This window comes from Pleurodeles waltl, chromosome 1_1 (assembly GCF_031143425.1).
Source record: "Pleurodeles waltl isolate 20211129_DDA chromosome 1_1, aPleWal1.hap1.20221129, whole genome shotgun sequence".
In the NCBI taxonomy this organism is placed as follows: domain Eukaryota; kingdom Metazoa; phylum Chordata; class Amphibia; order Caudata; family Salamandridae; genus Pleurodeles; species Pleurodeles waltl.
In genome coordinates this window covers 250,080,258-250,092,907 of record NC_090436.1, presented here as the reverse complement: position 1 = coordinate 250,092,907, position 12,650 = coordinate 250,080,258, and the positions used below count along the sequence as shown (strand labels likewise).

General features: G+C 40.3%; 1 protein-coding gene across 2 annotated transcripts in view; it reads right to left on the bottom strand.

Moving 5' to 3' along the window:
* The window catches only part of GHR (growth hormone receptor), an 820,074-nt gene that overhangs the window by 792,023 nt on the left and 15,401 nt on the right, over positions 1-12,650 (bottom strand). For both annotated transcript variants that reach the window (XM_069221472.1, XM_069221475.1), the window contains exon 2: positions 9,817-9,874. The gene's annotated coding sequence lies outside the window, so the exon portion shown is untranslated. The remainder of the gene's footprint in view (positions 1-9,816; positions 9,875-12,650) is intronic.

Genomic DNA, 12,650 nt, shown 5'->3' with positions numbered 1-12,650 from the left:
TTGTTCACAAAGTGTATTTATCAATAGCTTGTTAATGTAAAATGTTGAGCTTTGTTTGATTAAAGTAGTAATATGCCATATTGAAGGTTATGTATTAGTTTTATTAATCATGGGCCTTAACTTAGCGAGGTCTTGGGCCTAGTTGCACGGCCTCATGTCAAGCTGCATTTCTAAGGTGACTTACACAATGGCTGCCTATAGAATTAAATCGTGATTTTCCACCGTACTGACCAAATGCTCGTAGCCGAAATTCTTTCTCGTGGGAACTGCCTGCTTGAAGATGTTGTACTAGCTAGGTATACATTGTTTAAGGTAGTATGTGTAAGACTGACCTTCCCAGGAAAAGACAATGGATGGACTGATTAGAGTATAAGCTGCACCAATATTGATACCTGAGAAGCTGAACGATGGGAACAGGAGAAGAGGAGCCAATCATCGACATGTGAACCGTGTATTAGTGAGACTTGTAGATTTGGGGGGTTATTTCCATTGGACTAAATGCAAACATGGGATTCTTTGACCAATAAGGACGTGGGAAGTAGTTGTAGGAAATCTAACTTAGCTGGACTGCACCGGAAGGAGAGAAGCCATTTGCCCTATTCTTCTTGAGCATTTAGTGATTATTCTTTCTAAACTGTTAAAGAGACTTTGCTTTTTCTGAACTCTAATGCTGAATCCTGATGTCTTGCTGACTGAACTGATGTCTTATTGACAAAGAATGTCACAGCTTGCTAAACCATACTGAGGACAGGTATAAGACGATGTTACTGATTGTTATGTCTATTTGCTTTTGTTTCCAGATACCAACCGCTACTTTTGATAGAGCCATAGTTAAATGTTTTTCCAAATCTGTGTGTCTAAATTGTTTTGCACGAAGTCCAAACATGCTATTCCACTACGATGTTAGTTAGGGCTTTCACTGATGAGGTCCAGTATATGTAATAACAACTGATGTCTTCTCTCCGCTGAATCTAAAATGTATGCTATTCCTTTTGTGCAGTTATTCTTGCTATTAATTTGTACTATAACCTTAGAATGTGTATTGGCTCAAGTTTTGATTAGATTGCGATTCTTTTGACACTTTGGGCAGCCAGTATTGTATCTGTATATTTATAATTTCATTTTGAGACTGAGTTACGTGACATTCGCATTGTTAATATAGGGAAATAAACATTCTAACTTTTACATAAAGGTGTGGTTATTCGTGGCCGCGAGGTCATGGTGTGTTAGAAATTACTGACTCCTATTGATTGTTGATGTCATTGATTGTTATTGCTATTGATTTGTATTGGTATGGGGTTACATGGTGGGAACTACTCAGAGAGCAGTCAAATGGTCCATCGGCCTATATGCGTCTCCTTGTAAATTTACTTACTATGGTCCAATGTGCTAACAGAAGGAATTACCATAATCCAGAATTGTTCAACAATAAGAAATCATATAGATAATAGAGGTCCTAATGAAACATGTACACCCGAAATAAACAAAGGAAGCAGGTCACATGATGTTGGAACTAGGTTACTCTTCTAAGTAAACATATCTTATAAAGCTTTTTTTAATGAGTAGCTATGCCTTACTTTAGACGTGAATGCAAATTATTCCTGAATTTCCAAGTACACAAAGGCTTTATAAATCTGCAGATTCTGAATTACTAAAGAAAGGACTGAGACACAACTACTCATGGAAACTCTCAGTGAATCGGGCTGGCAACTTGTAGTCAGTTAGAACAATGTACTATTATGCATGAGTGATGTCCATAGGTCTGCTGAGAAGATAGCCTCAGTTATTTTACGATCATTATGTAAAGAGAGAAGAATTTTGAATTATCCCATCCGGTCACTGGAATTCTAGGTAGCGGGAATATAATAACTGTTATAGAATATGTAAGTCTAGACACTCTAATGATCAGAGATGGTTTGTTTTACACCTTTTGCCGTTTTGTCAGGAGCACAGTTAGACCTAGTTACAAAACCAAGGACAAATTCTCATTGGCACAAATAGTAATTAGGCTGGGCATCTGCCAAGTTTATACCCACTTTATGGCCCAATTCATATGTTTGTGATACTTATGTTCACCTTAAATATGTACAAACCCTCTAACATGAAGGCATAATCCTACTCCTGATTCAGTGAACAAGGAATGGATTTTTATCTCATGTGGAAATTCCATACATGTGGTTAAATTGATATTAGAACATGTGCTTATCATGGCAGGTGTGTCAGCGAGGGCACTCCTGGGTTTGTTCATCAGCAAAAACTGTAGAATGGCCACCAAATCACAAGTTAATGTGTAAAGACCAAACATTTGATTACGCTCACACATCTACTCTTCTGATGGCAAGTGTAACTGCATTTTTAGCTTAGGAATACCAAGAGGACACCCAGAAAATTAAACGGCATGCACACAAAGAGATCTTTGCACTGGCAAAAATATTTTCACAGCAAATGCATATTGTACATGCATAAATGTACACCTGTTACATTTCTGTAAGCACAAATAATTAGGCATCTGCTTCACAGATTTGCATGAGTACTAATGGAATGCTTTAAAGAAATTCTGTTACGTATGCAATGTACAGCAAACATAAGTGTGGGTCTATAGTTATGGAGTTTTTTGTTTAACGTTTGTAATTTAGGCTGCTAGATCTAGCTGTAAAAAGACACATGATGTAAAATATTTTTTTTGAACTTTGCACCCTTGTTTTTTAAATAACTTCTGTGCTCTGTTTTAAAACCTACTTGTAGTTGGTGGTAGCATTACTTGCGTTCCTTTTTTAATTTGCGGAGGAGCAAAAAAAAAAAAAGAAAAGAGGTGCTTTGAACCTTAGCTGAAAGACCACAACACAGTTATTTACAATATCCGTTATAATAACAATGGTTCTCTGATCAAATAATTATGATTGAATGTTGCATGTCGCTACCAAGGAAATTACTGAGATTAGAAAGGAGTCTTTTGCCTCCATGTCAATTCTTAGAATATGGCCTTGCATTTTTCAGACTTTTGTTCACATATTTTTTCATATTGCTGATAAAGTCGATGTTATTATTTTCACGTCTTTTTAAAAACAGTTTCTAGAGTCTCTACTAGCAACACAGGTAAGAAAGAATAAAATAAAATAAATAAAGTAATAGACTGTCACACAACACGATTTTCAGGTTTTCAAGTTACGCAAAGGGTTGTCGCCAAAAGTCAAAGAAAGTATAAACAATTAAACATTTGGCATTGTTCTGAGTTTGGGGAACCTGAGACCGCCAACCTTGCAGTGGCAGTCAGACTGCAGCAATCCTGGCGGCCTGACCACCAGACTATAATCCTCATCATGGATCCCAAAGTGGTGGGAGTGGTCAAAGTCATGGTCAGCCACGGCGGTGCCGAGCTCGAAACTGCCGTGCTGGTCACGGCTTTGCTGTCTGCGAGCCATTTCCTGGCGGGGTCCTTGCTATGAATAGGCTGGCGGAAAGGCAGTGCTGTGGGCCACAGAGAGGCCCCTGCACTGCCCATGACCATGTTGTGGGCAGTGCAGAGATCCCCTGCCAACACACTTGGAATGCTATGGCAGACAGTGCGCATTCTGAGGGTGCTGTGTGCGACGGCATTGGCCTTGGCTTCCTGAGGGGGCTGAGGTCAATGCCACTGCATTGTTTCCACTAGGCTGACCGGTGGAAAGGTTGTAATGTGACGTTTCTGACAGTCAGCTTGGTGGAAACATCGGAATACGACTGTGGTGAGGCAGCCAAATTGGCAGCAGCCTCACTACTGCCGTATTGGAGTTGTGGTGGCTCAACCGCCACAACTTGTAATCAGGCCCATAGTCTTTTTTAACAAAAACATGGAGGTATTATCATAATATTTAGCAGGTGTAAAATCTAGGTTTTCAGCCTTATCAAGCAATATGTAAATTGATTAAAATGGTTAGAAAACATGTGGACAATGAAATAACCTAGCACTTTTAATCAAATAAAATACCTTGTATAACAAAGACTTTGGGGGTCATTACAACCCTGAGGGACAAGACTGCCAGGGCTGAAATGACGGAAGCACCTCCAACAGACTGGCAGTGCTTCCCTGGTCATTACGACTGCGGTGGTAGCGCAGCAGTCGCAACGCCGGGGCCGGCAGTTTCCTGCCACAATGGCCCCGGCGGTAGTAATCCGCCAGGGCAGCGCTGCTAGCAGCGCTGCCCAGGGGATTACGAGTCCCCCTACCGCCAGCCATTTCCCTGGCGGTTTGAACCGCCAGGAAAAGGCTGGTGGTACGGTCAGTCATGGGGCCCCTGGTGGGCCACTGGCATGGGCAGTGCAGGGGCCCCCTGACAGGGCCCCACGCAGCTTTTCACTGTCTGCTAAGCAGACAGTGAAAAGCGCAACGGGTGCAACTGCACCCGTCGCACGGCCGCAACACCACCGGCTCCATTTGGAGCCGGCTCCTATGTTGCGGCTGAGATCCCCGCTTGGCCGGCAGGTGGAAACCAGGTTTACGTCCGCCAGGCCAGCGGGGATCTCATAATGACCGCGGCGGGGTGCGGCCGCATTGGCGGCTGCCCGGCGGTTACATGGTCATAATGAGGGCCAAAGTGTTCTGTTTATGTGACTGCAATACAGTATTAGGGGACTATACTCAAGCAATTCACAGTTCAACGTAAACGTTTAAGAAACAGCTTCTGAAATAAGCCAGGTGTCAAGCTGCCTTAAAGGAAGGCTCAGCCAATAGCATATAACTAAACAAAGAAAAATTGGTATTACCCTCAGTGCAAGCTAATGTAAATCAGAGTGACAGATTTCTACTACTGACAGATTTTCTGCTATATGTCAATAGTTTGAGCGTCATTACTTAAAAATGACATCAATTCGACTCTTTTACCATCACTGAGACCAGTCTGATCTTAATGTCTGCCTCATTCTTCATCCTGTAGATTACTTCAGTGTCTACACTTAACCTAATCTTTACTCAAAGCCTTACATTTACATTAACACTGTTAGTGTTCCTATCTGTCGTCATATCCTTAATCTTAATATAACCTCTATCCTTAACACAAGTGCTAGCAAGTACCATTCTCTTTAAAAAAGGCCTATATTTAAAATTACTTCACATCTATTTGTCTAATATAAATTAAGTTGATTATACCACAATCTAGTGATAAAACTGCAGTTACTAATTTAATTTAAACCATTTTATTTTGAATGCACTAAATAATTATATACGTTCTATGCTTAAATGTATTTCATATTTGAATTTAGTTTTAATTTTATTTATGTTTAAATTGATGATGGTGGCAAATCATATTATTGAGTTCATGTTATTAATAGTAGCTTTCTACATTTACTTTACATTAATGAATAGTAATCAGTTATATTATAATTATAATAAGTGATTCGCATAAACGGAGAGGGCTGATGGATTTCTGTCACAGAACGAAGGAGAGCTTCCACGGCCACAACGCCTTCCTCTGCACTAGAGAACCACTGCAACCAAGTGCTGAGGTAGAGGCGCAGCTATCATTACTGCACCGATGCTGTGGCAGTGGGATTCATATGTCTTTGAGGCCCTCTGCCCCCAACTAATCCCACTGCTCAGAGACAATTGGTGGGGTAAACACCAAATCGCAACCACAAATTATGGACAGTACTAACATTCAATAAATACCTTATGGTATAAGCCACATCATTTGTCAGGGAAAGCTTATTTCACAACTTAAATCAAATCTGTTTTTCTGCAGATAATCCCACAAACTTTCCTTACGCTAAGCAGTTAAGCAATAAGGGATGGAAAAACTGAAGAAAGAGGGATTCATTAGATTAATCAGTAACAGTTCGGAAAGGCAAAAGATCCACAAATTAGAACAGTGCTAAATATTCAATTTCAAATCTAATGATAATATTTCCCAAAATTGGTCTTGGAATTTGGTTTGTCAGAATAATAGGCTTGATAGATTCAACCACAGATCATAGCCATTGGCATAAGCATTACAACATGTGGCTACCCATCACTAATTACTTGACTAAGGCCATCATTTAGTTTGCCACACTTGCGGTGACTGTCAGACTGCCGCCAAATTGGCGGTCTGACCTCCACATTACGACCATGGCAAAAGCGCCATGGTCGGACCGCCAGCACAGCAACTTTTAGGCCGGCCGACGGCCTGGCAGTGCTGGTGGTCTTAAGCCACCAGGGCAGCGCTACCCTGGGGATTACAACTCTTGTGTCCGCCAGCTTCTGCATGGAAGGTTCCTCCGCCATGCAAAGGCTGGCGGAGACGGGGTGCTGGGGGCCCCATGGCAGCCCCAGTGCACTTTTCAGTGCCTGATTTACAGGCAGTCAAAAGCGCGACGGGGGCTGTCGCGCCCAACCCACCGCAATATTGCAGCCGGCTTGATTACTAGCCGGCATCAATGTTGTGGTGTGTTTCCCGCTGGCCCAGCGGGAAACTCATAATAGGGCCAGCAGGCAGAAGACCGGAGTGGTGGTCTTTGGACCCAAAGAGTTTGGCGGGCAGCCTCCGCCATCCGCTAAACTCATAATGAGGACCTAAGTGTGCTGTTAATAATAAGAATAATTCTGCTACTTATTGATGATCAAGTTCGATGTCCATATTGCTTCAAAAAAAAATTATATACTAATTTTTCATTTTTATGCTATACTGGTTCTTATTTTCAATTCAATTTTTACATTTTTGTTCCTATTCTTTGCATACCCTTCTCTCTCTTTCTTCTCCTTCCCATTTTGAATCTTTATCTTTAGGGTTACATTTGGTACATATTTTTTTCTTCTTGGATTTCTCATCCCTCCTTTCTTTGCCTTTCTTTAATAAAAAAAATATTGTTTCAATTATTATACCTGCATTGTTTACATTATGCTCTTGTAATCCTGTATTTGATTAGATATATGTATTCTAATCAAATTTCTATAAAATTGTATAGTACTTTCTATTAACAATGTTTTATGTTCTCTCTCTTTAGTAAAGGCATATATGTATTTCTTGATTTATTTTTCAGAAATTATGTGGTCTAAGGTATTTTTTTACAAAAACAAGAACACAATCACACACCAAAAATACAGACAGGTGACAGATCAGGTTATCGAAAGCAAGCCCAAATTTGTGAGCTTAAGTTATTCCATTTCTTAATATATTGAGTCTCACTAATAAAAACAACCCATAGCAATAAGTCCAAAGGGTCAATCAAACCAATTCTCTATTGATGTTTCAGCTTCCATCAACTGGGAACCTCCTTCCTCAGGACAAACAGTATACTGACAACACTTCTATACAAATTGCTTTGGAAACACTAAGAAAAAAATAAAAAATGCTAATGCTTTAAAATGTCTTTTACTGCCCCACCAGGAGACAGGCATCCATTCTGCTTGCTTTCATTAGAGCCCATGGCAACGTAGCTATGCCCTGCAAGGGAGGGTTCAATCAAGGAAAGACTGCCATTTTGTGGGGACGTGCAGGGAGGTCTGATGCAGATACTATACTGATATTGTGTGTGCTTGCACAGCCGCCACTGCCAACTGCACTGCAGTATGGCACCCCATACTAATGTGAAGGGGCTGGGGGGGAGGTCGGAGGGGCGGAGGTTCTTCCTTGCAAGTTAAATCGGGAGCACAGAAGAGTTTTTCTCTGATCTGTCTCATGGGTACTGAACTCTTTGAACTGCTCTCTGTTCAGAAGAGGCATAACAAGAAATACCTGAATTCAAAAAAGGCATATGGTTGACACAGGTAACACAGAAAGGAAATTAGTGGGGCTAGGATTCAAGTAGAAAAAGTGGTTTTAAAGGGTAAACAAAGTACTTGACAAAAATATTTCAAATGGTTCTAAAAAACAACCTTTTTTCAAAGTACAGAGGGGAAGCTGTATGTACTTGCTGTTTAAAAGCGTATGTTTCCTTCTGGTGTATAATAACACAGCACAGGGGAGGGCAGGCCACTTTAATCGTGGACTGAATTTGCAGGGGTGAATTCGGTTTTAAAAGGCTCGTTTGTTTTAGTTAAACAAGACAAACATGACAGAAAAGAGAATCTGTTGTGCAGAGGGAGGGTCATACATTTTCAGCAATTCTTCAGTCTTTGAAGAGAGGTTATTTTAGGCACTCAGGACAGATATTTGTGCCTAAAATTATTTTTTCAAAAGGTTACCCGCCTGCTCTGAGCTTGCGCTTTTCACTGTTTGCAGTTGCATTTGGAAGAAGTCTGTACTTAAACCCCAGGTCCGCCCTGCCAGTTCACCAGCTGCTCACACATAACTAACAAGAGCCTGCTGGTATCAACAAAACAAGTGCTCGAACCAGAAGGCCACCCTGCTGGACGTCGAAGCTCCAATTGTAATGAGAGAGGAAACGGAACGAATCTCATGTAGGAATTATCGCCTTTTCACCCCATCGGGAGACCTGGAGTACAAACAGGAAAACCATCCATAGAGACTTCAAACAGAAACCAATCAAACGTGGGGTTATTTCATGCTCACGGAAGTGACATACTACAAACGTATTAAAAAAATATAGGTTTTCATTTTCTTTGGCACATTTAATCTTGAATGCCGTCCCGAGTTATCATCAGGCGAGAGTTTGTGTTTTTCCTTTATTTTGCTTTTTTCGTTGCAGGCACAGTAATGTGCTGTAAGCCTTTTAGCACTGGCTGGCAAAAATGAGGAGGGATACATTGTAGATGGTCCTTTTTTCTAAATATGATTGTAAATGTCATGCAAAAGGTGCTAATCTCCTAGGTGACCAAACGTATTCTTTGTAAGACTCGTTAATTAGTAAGTTGGTTCAGCCAGTGCTGTTAACAAAGGCACCATGTGCTTAGCAGCACTGCAGAATTGATTGTACGCAGAAATCTGAATAATACTCCACAGTAGGGAGGACTCTAGAACACAAATCAACAACACCAGAGATTCCACTGAGCAAATGATAATGTTTTGGAAAAGTGAAAGGAGTTGCCCAAGTCGCTGCTCTCAAAATCTCCAACATAGAAGCTTCTTGTGCCACTGCTCAAAAAGCAGACATTCTTTGAGCTGAGTGGCACCCCACCCCAACTTGGCAGGGATCATTCTCAATGCTATATAGGTCATCGATATGCAAGGTTTCACCCACCTACCTAGAGCAGGGGCAGAGGGTTAAGAGGCTTTCTTGTTGCTCCAAAATTAACAAAGAGCATCCCATTGTCTAAACATGGACAATCTACTACGTACATGAAAACTTTCCTCTTGACATCTAGGAAATTAATCTTCAGGAGAGGATGGATTAGGGAAAAATTCAGATGCAATTATCTCTCGATCCTTGCGAAAAGTGGGAGTTACCTTAGGGACAAAAGCAGGTCCTTATCTTGGTTTCAGGGAGGCCTGCATAACAAAGAAACAAACTAACTCTCTTTAATTTTCTAGGCAGAATTATTACAGCTAGTCCACTCCTTTCTTCTGAGATCTGATGGTACTTTTGTTTAGAACTTTCAGCTGCTTCAGCTGCTATTGCCTTTGACGCTTCTACACCTTTTGACATACTCCAACATCTTTTGCACCCCAGCAGAAGACAAATACTCAGGCCACTCTGCCTATTTACGCACTGGGGAGACTGTGTATTTGGATTTATCCCTATCAGCTCTTCTATTCTTATCATCAGAAGGATCTACAGCAGTCAGGTGATTTAGCATTGCTATCTCTCAAATATCCCAGGAAACCTGTAAATTGCCCTATCCCCAGTACCCAATAAAAAACTTAAATTCAATCACTGAAAAATAAATACTCCTTTTTCATACTCAAATTTTCACAATACATTGAGATGGAGTAGTGCAATCACTATACACAAATTTGTACTTACTTGAAGCGGTAAACAATGTTGAGATGAGATCTTAATTCCATTCAATACGATGATGTGCCTGAGAGAGAGCAAATGTTATTATTAAATTTGTGTCATACGAGAAGCATATGGCAGCTAATAAATCTGCAGTTTCAAAGGCCTAACAGAGAAATTAAGTAGAAATGAAAATGTATACATTTAAATTGTTGTGGACATTTGTCCCTACCACTTTGACATCACGTTTAACATGAAAATACTGTACATTCATTAATGAATGAATTATTAATGAATATTAACATGAAAGTATTATTTTTAGGTAGAAACAGTAGAAATAAAAATGTATTATGAGTATTAAATTAATATGAATTAAACACAATTGTATTGATTTAAATTAATTTAATTAACATGCAAAGAAAAATAAGGATATGTTTAACATTGACATAACATAAATAATATTTGAAATTAAATAATTTGCTTTGCACATGATTTTAACTGTAAGGTGAGCAATAGGTTTATTGATGTATTATTTGTACTAATATGCATTTAGGCTTCATAACTTGACCAGGCCTGAAGGTTCATTTAGCAAGCAGCAATAGAAAATCATTTGTTTATTCTGTCCCACTGACCTGAGTTCTTTCCCTAGGCAGTTCATGTAATGTTGAATGTTCTATTATATTGCAGGAGAAGAGCATGTTTCAAATTTAGCTGATGTAACAATATATGTTGTAGCTATTGAACTGGACAGGAAATCACAGTGTTAGTGTCAAAGAATATTAGTTTAGTGTATTTAGTGTCATGAGAAAGGAACTGTAAGTAACAAAATATAAAGAAAATGTAATATTTCAGTGGAATTGTACGATGTCATAAAGCAAGCAATGCACTTTTGCTGAGAAGATTCTTAAAAGTATCAGAATTTAGTGGTGCCATCGCTTTCCATTGGATGCTGAAATTGACTCACAGAGTGTGCTCACCTGGCGGACCAATGAATGAATTGTGCGTATTTCAATTAGTGAAGAACTTTGGAACTGAAGTCAGTCTTCTCCCCTGCTTGGTACAGTTTCGATGAACTCTGTTGGAGTTTGTCTATTCTTGTTTAAATCTGCTTTTTCACACTCTTATTCTTTGAGTTCCCTGATGAGTTTCCTCACCATCGTTTTAACTGCCCTATTCTGTTATGTGGTTCTGTACTAATAAGGCCAACTAATTCTGAACTACTGTTCTGTCTTATGTGCAGCTTGTGTTCTGCACCATGCTGCTTTCAACTGACGCCAGAAGATGGTGACTGTCCTGCTTGATGAATCATCCTGTATGCTGTCCCGTGAGGAGAGGTATAACTAAATGGGTTTTCTTGTTTCCTATTTAGCTTAGTCACTTACACCCACATAGTTTTAGAGTTAGGTGCCCTAGTTAGATGTTTTTCCAAATTATTTGTGCCTTTCTTATATTTTGATTTTGCCCACATGTGTTAGCCCGTTCAAGTCACAATTCTGTCTAGTGTTAGAATTGGCCCAGCTCTGAAATATTAAATCTGATATTGATTGGTAAAACTGTATTTTGATGATTCACTGATGTCACCATCATCTGCTTTGAATGTTAATAATCATGCTCATATTGTATTGTTGCTAATCTATATTTTTCTTTTGGAGTGTCTAACCGTATTGATGTTTAGTAGATTGAATCTGTTCAGACGCTGCGGTCAGCCTATGGTTTTCATGCATGTTTATTATCTAGTTTTGCACACCATTTATGTAACATTGATTTTGGGATTGTAATAATGCTTTGAAAACTTTATTCAGTTTGAAGTTTTGATTTAGTGTTGAATTGTTCACAGTGTTTAAAATGTGTTAATGGTTTCATATTATTGATTTGTGAATGTATGATTCTGACAACTACCTCCATCACCAAGTCCAACGATTTAGTCGACCTCAGAGGGTGAGAGTTTGTGATGTTGTCTCACCCCAGTGCTTGTGGTTTCTGAACCCAAAGAGGGAAGAAGACCTTGGCGAGTGCTCCATCACACCCCACCACCCCGCTTACTATTAGACTTCACATTAGATGCCTTTAGTTATACCTTACATAATCGGCCCGGCATGAGGATCCGCGCCGCCACTTTGCATCCAGTCATGCGTTTTAATCAAGTAAGCAGTTTCATTTTCACTTCAGGAACACAAACATGACCACTTTAGAGTCCACTAGTAGCCACTGCATGCAGCATTACTAGAGGTGGCCCCCTCAGTAAATCAGGCAAGGTTGCCAGCAAGTACGTTAAAAAAAAGTTTCATAAATTTTAATTTTGAATGTCACGGCAGCCATATAAGCAACTCCCCTTGGCACTCACAAAAGAACATCAGTAATGCCCCCGGCATAAATTATAGCCTTAGAACCCGCCGTAGTGGGCTCTACCGGCTATTAAAGGCCCGCTCCTGCATTAAAGGCCAGAGCCGAAGGCGAGGGCCTTTAACAAGGGAGAGGGCCTTTAATAGCCGGTAGAGCCCGCTACGACGGGTTCTAAGGCTATTAGAACATTCTGCCATTAGAGGGCAGAATGTTCTCCTAAATAAAACAAAGGCTTCACAGAACCTGAGGGGATTAAAATCCCCTCAGGCTCCGTGAGGCTTTGTTCACAGCTGCTGCTGTGAACAAAGAAGATTGGAATGTTGGCGCTGCGGCCAGTAAAAGCCAGGAGCACTCCATTGTTTTCAATGGAGCTGCCAACATTCCAATGTTCTAATATAGCCTTAGAACCCATCATAGTGGGCTCTACCAGCTATTAAAGGCCTGCTCCTTTAACAAGGGAGAGGGCCTTTAATAGCCGGTAGAGCCTGCTACGGCGGGTTCTAAGGCTATTAGAACAT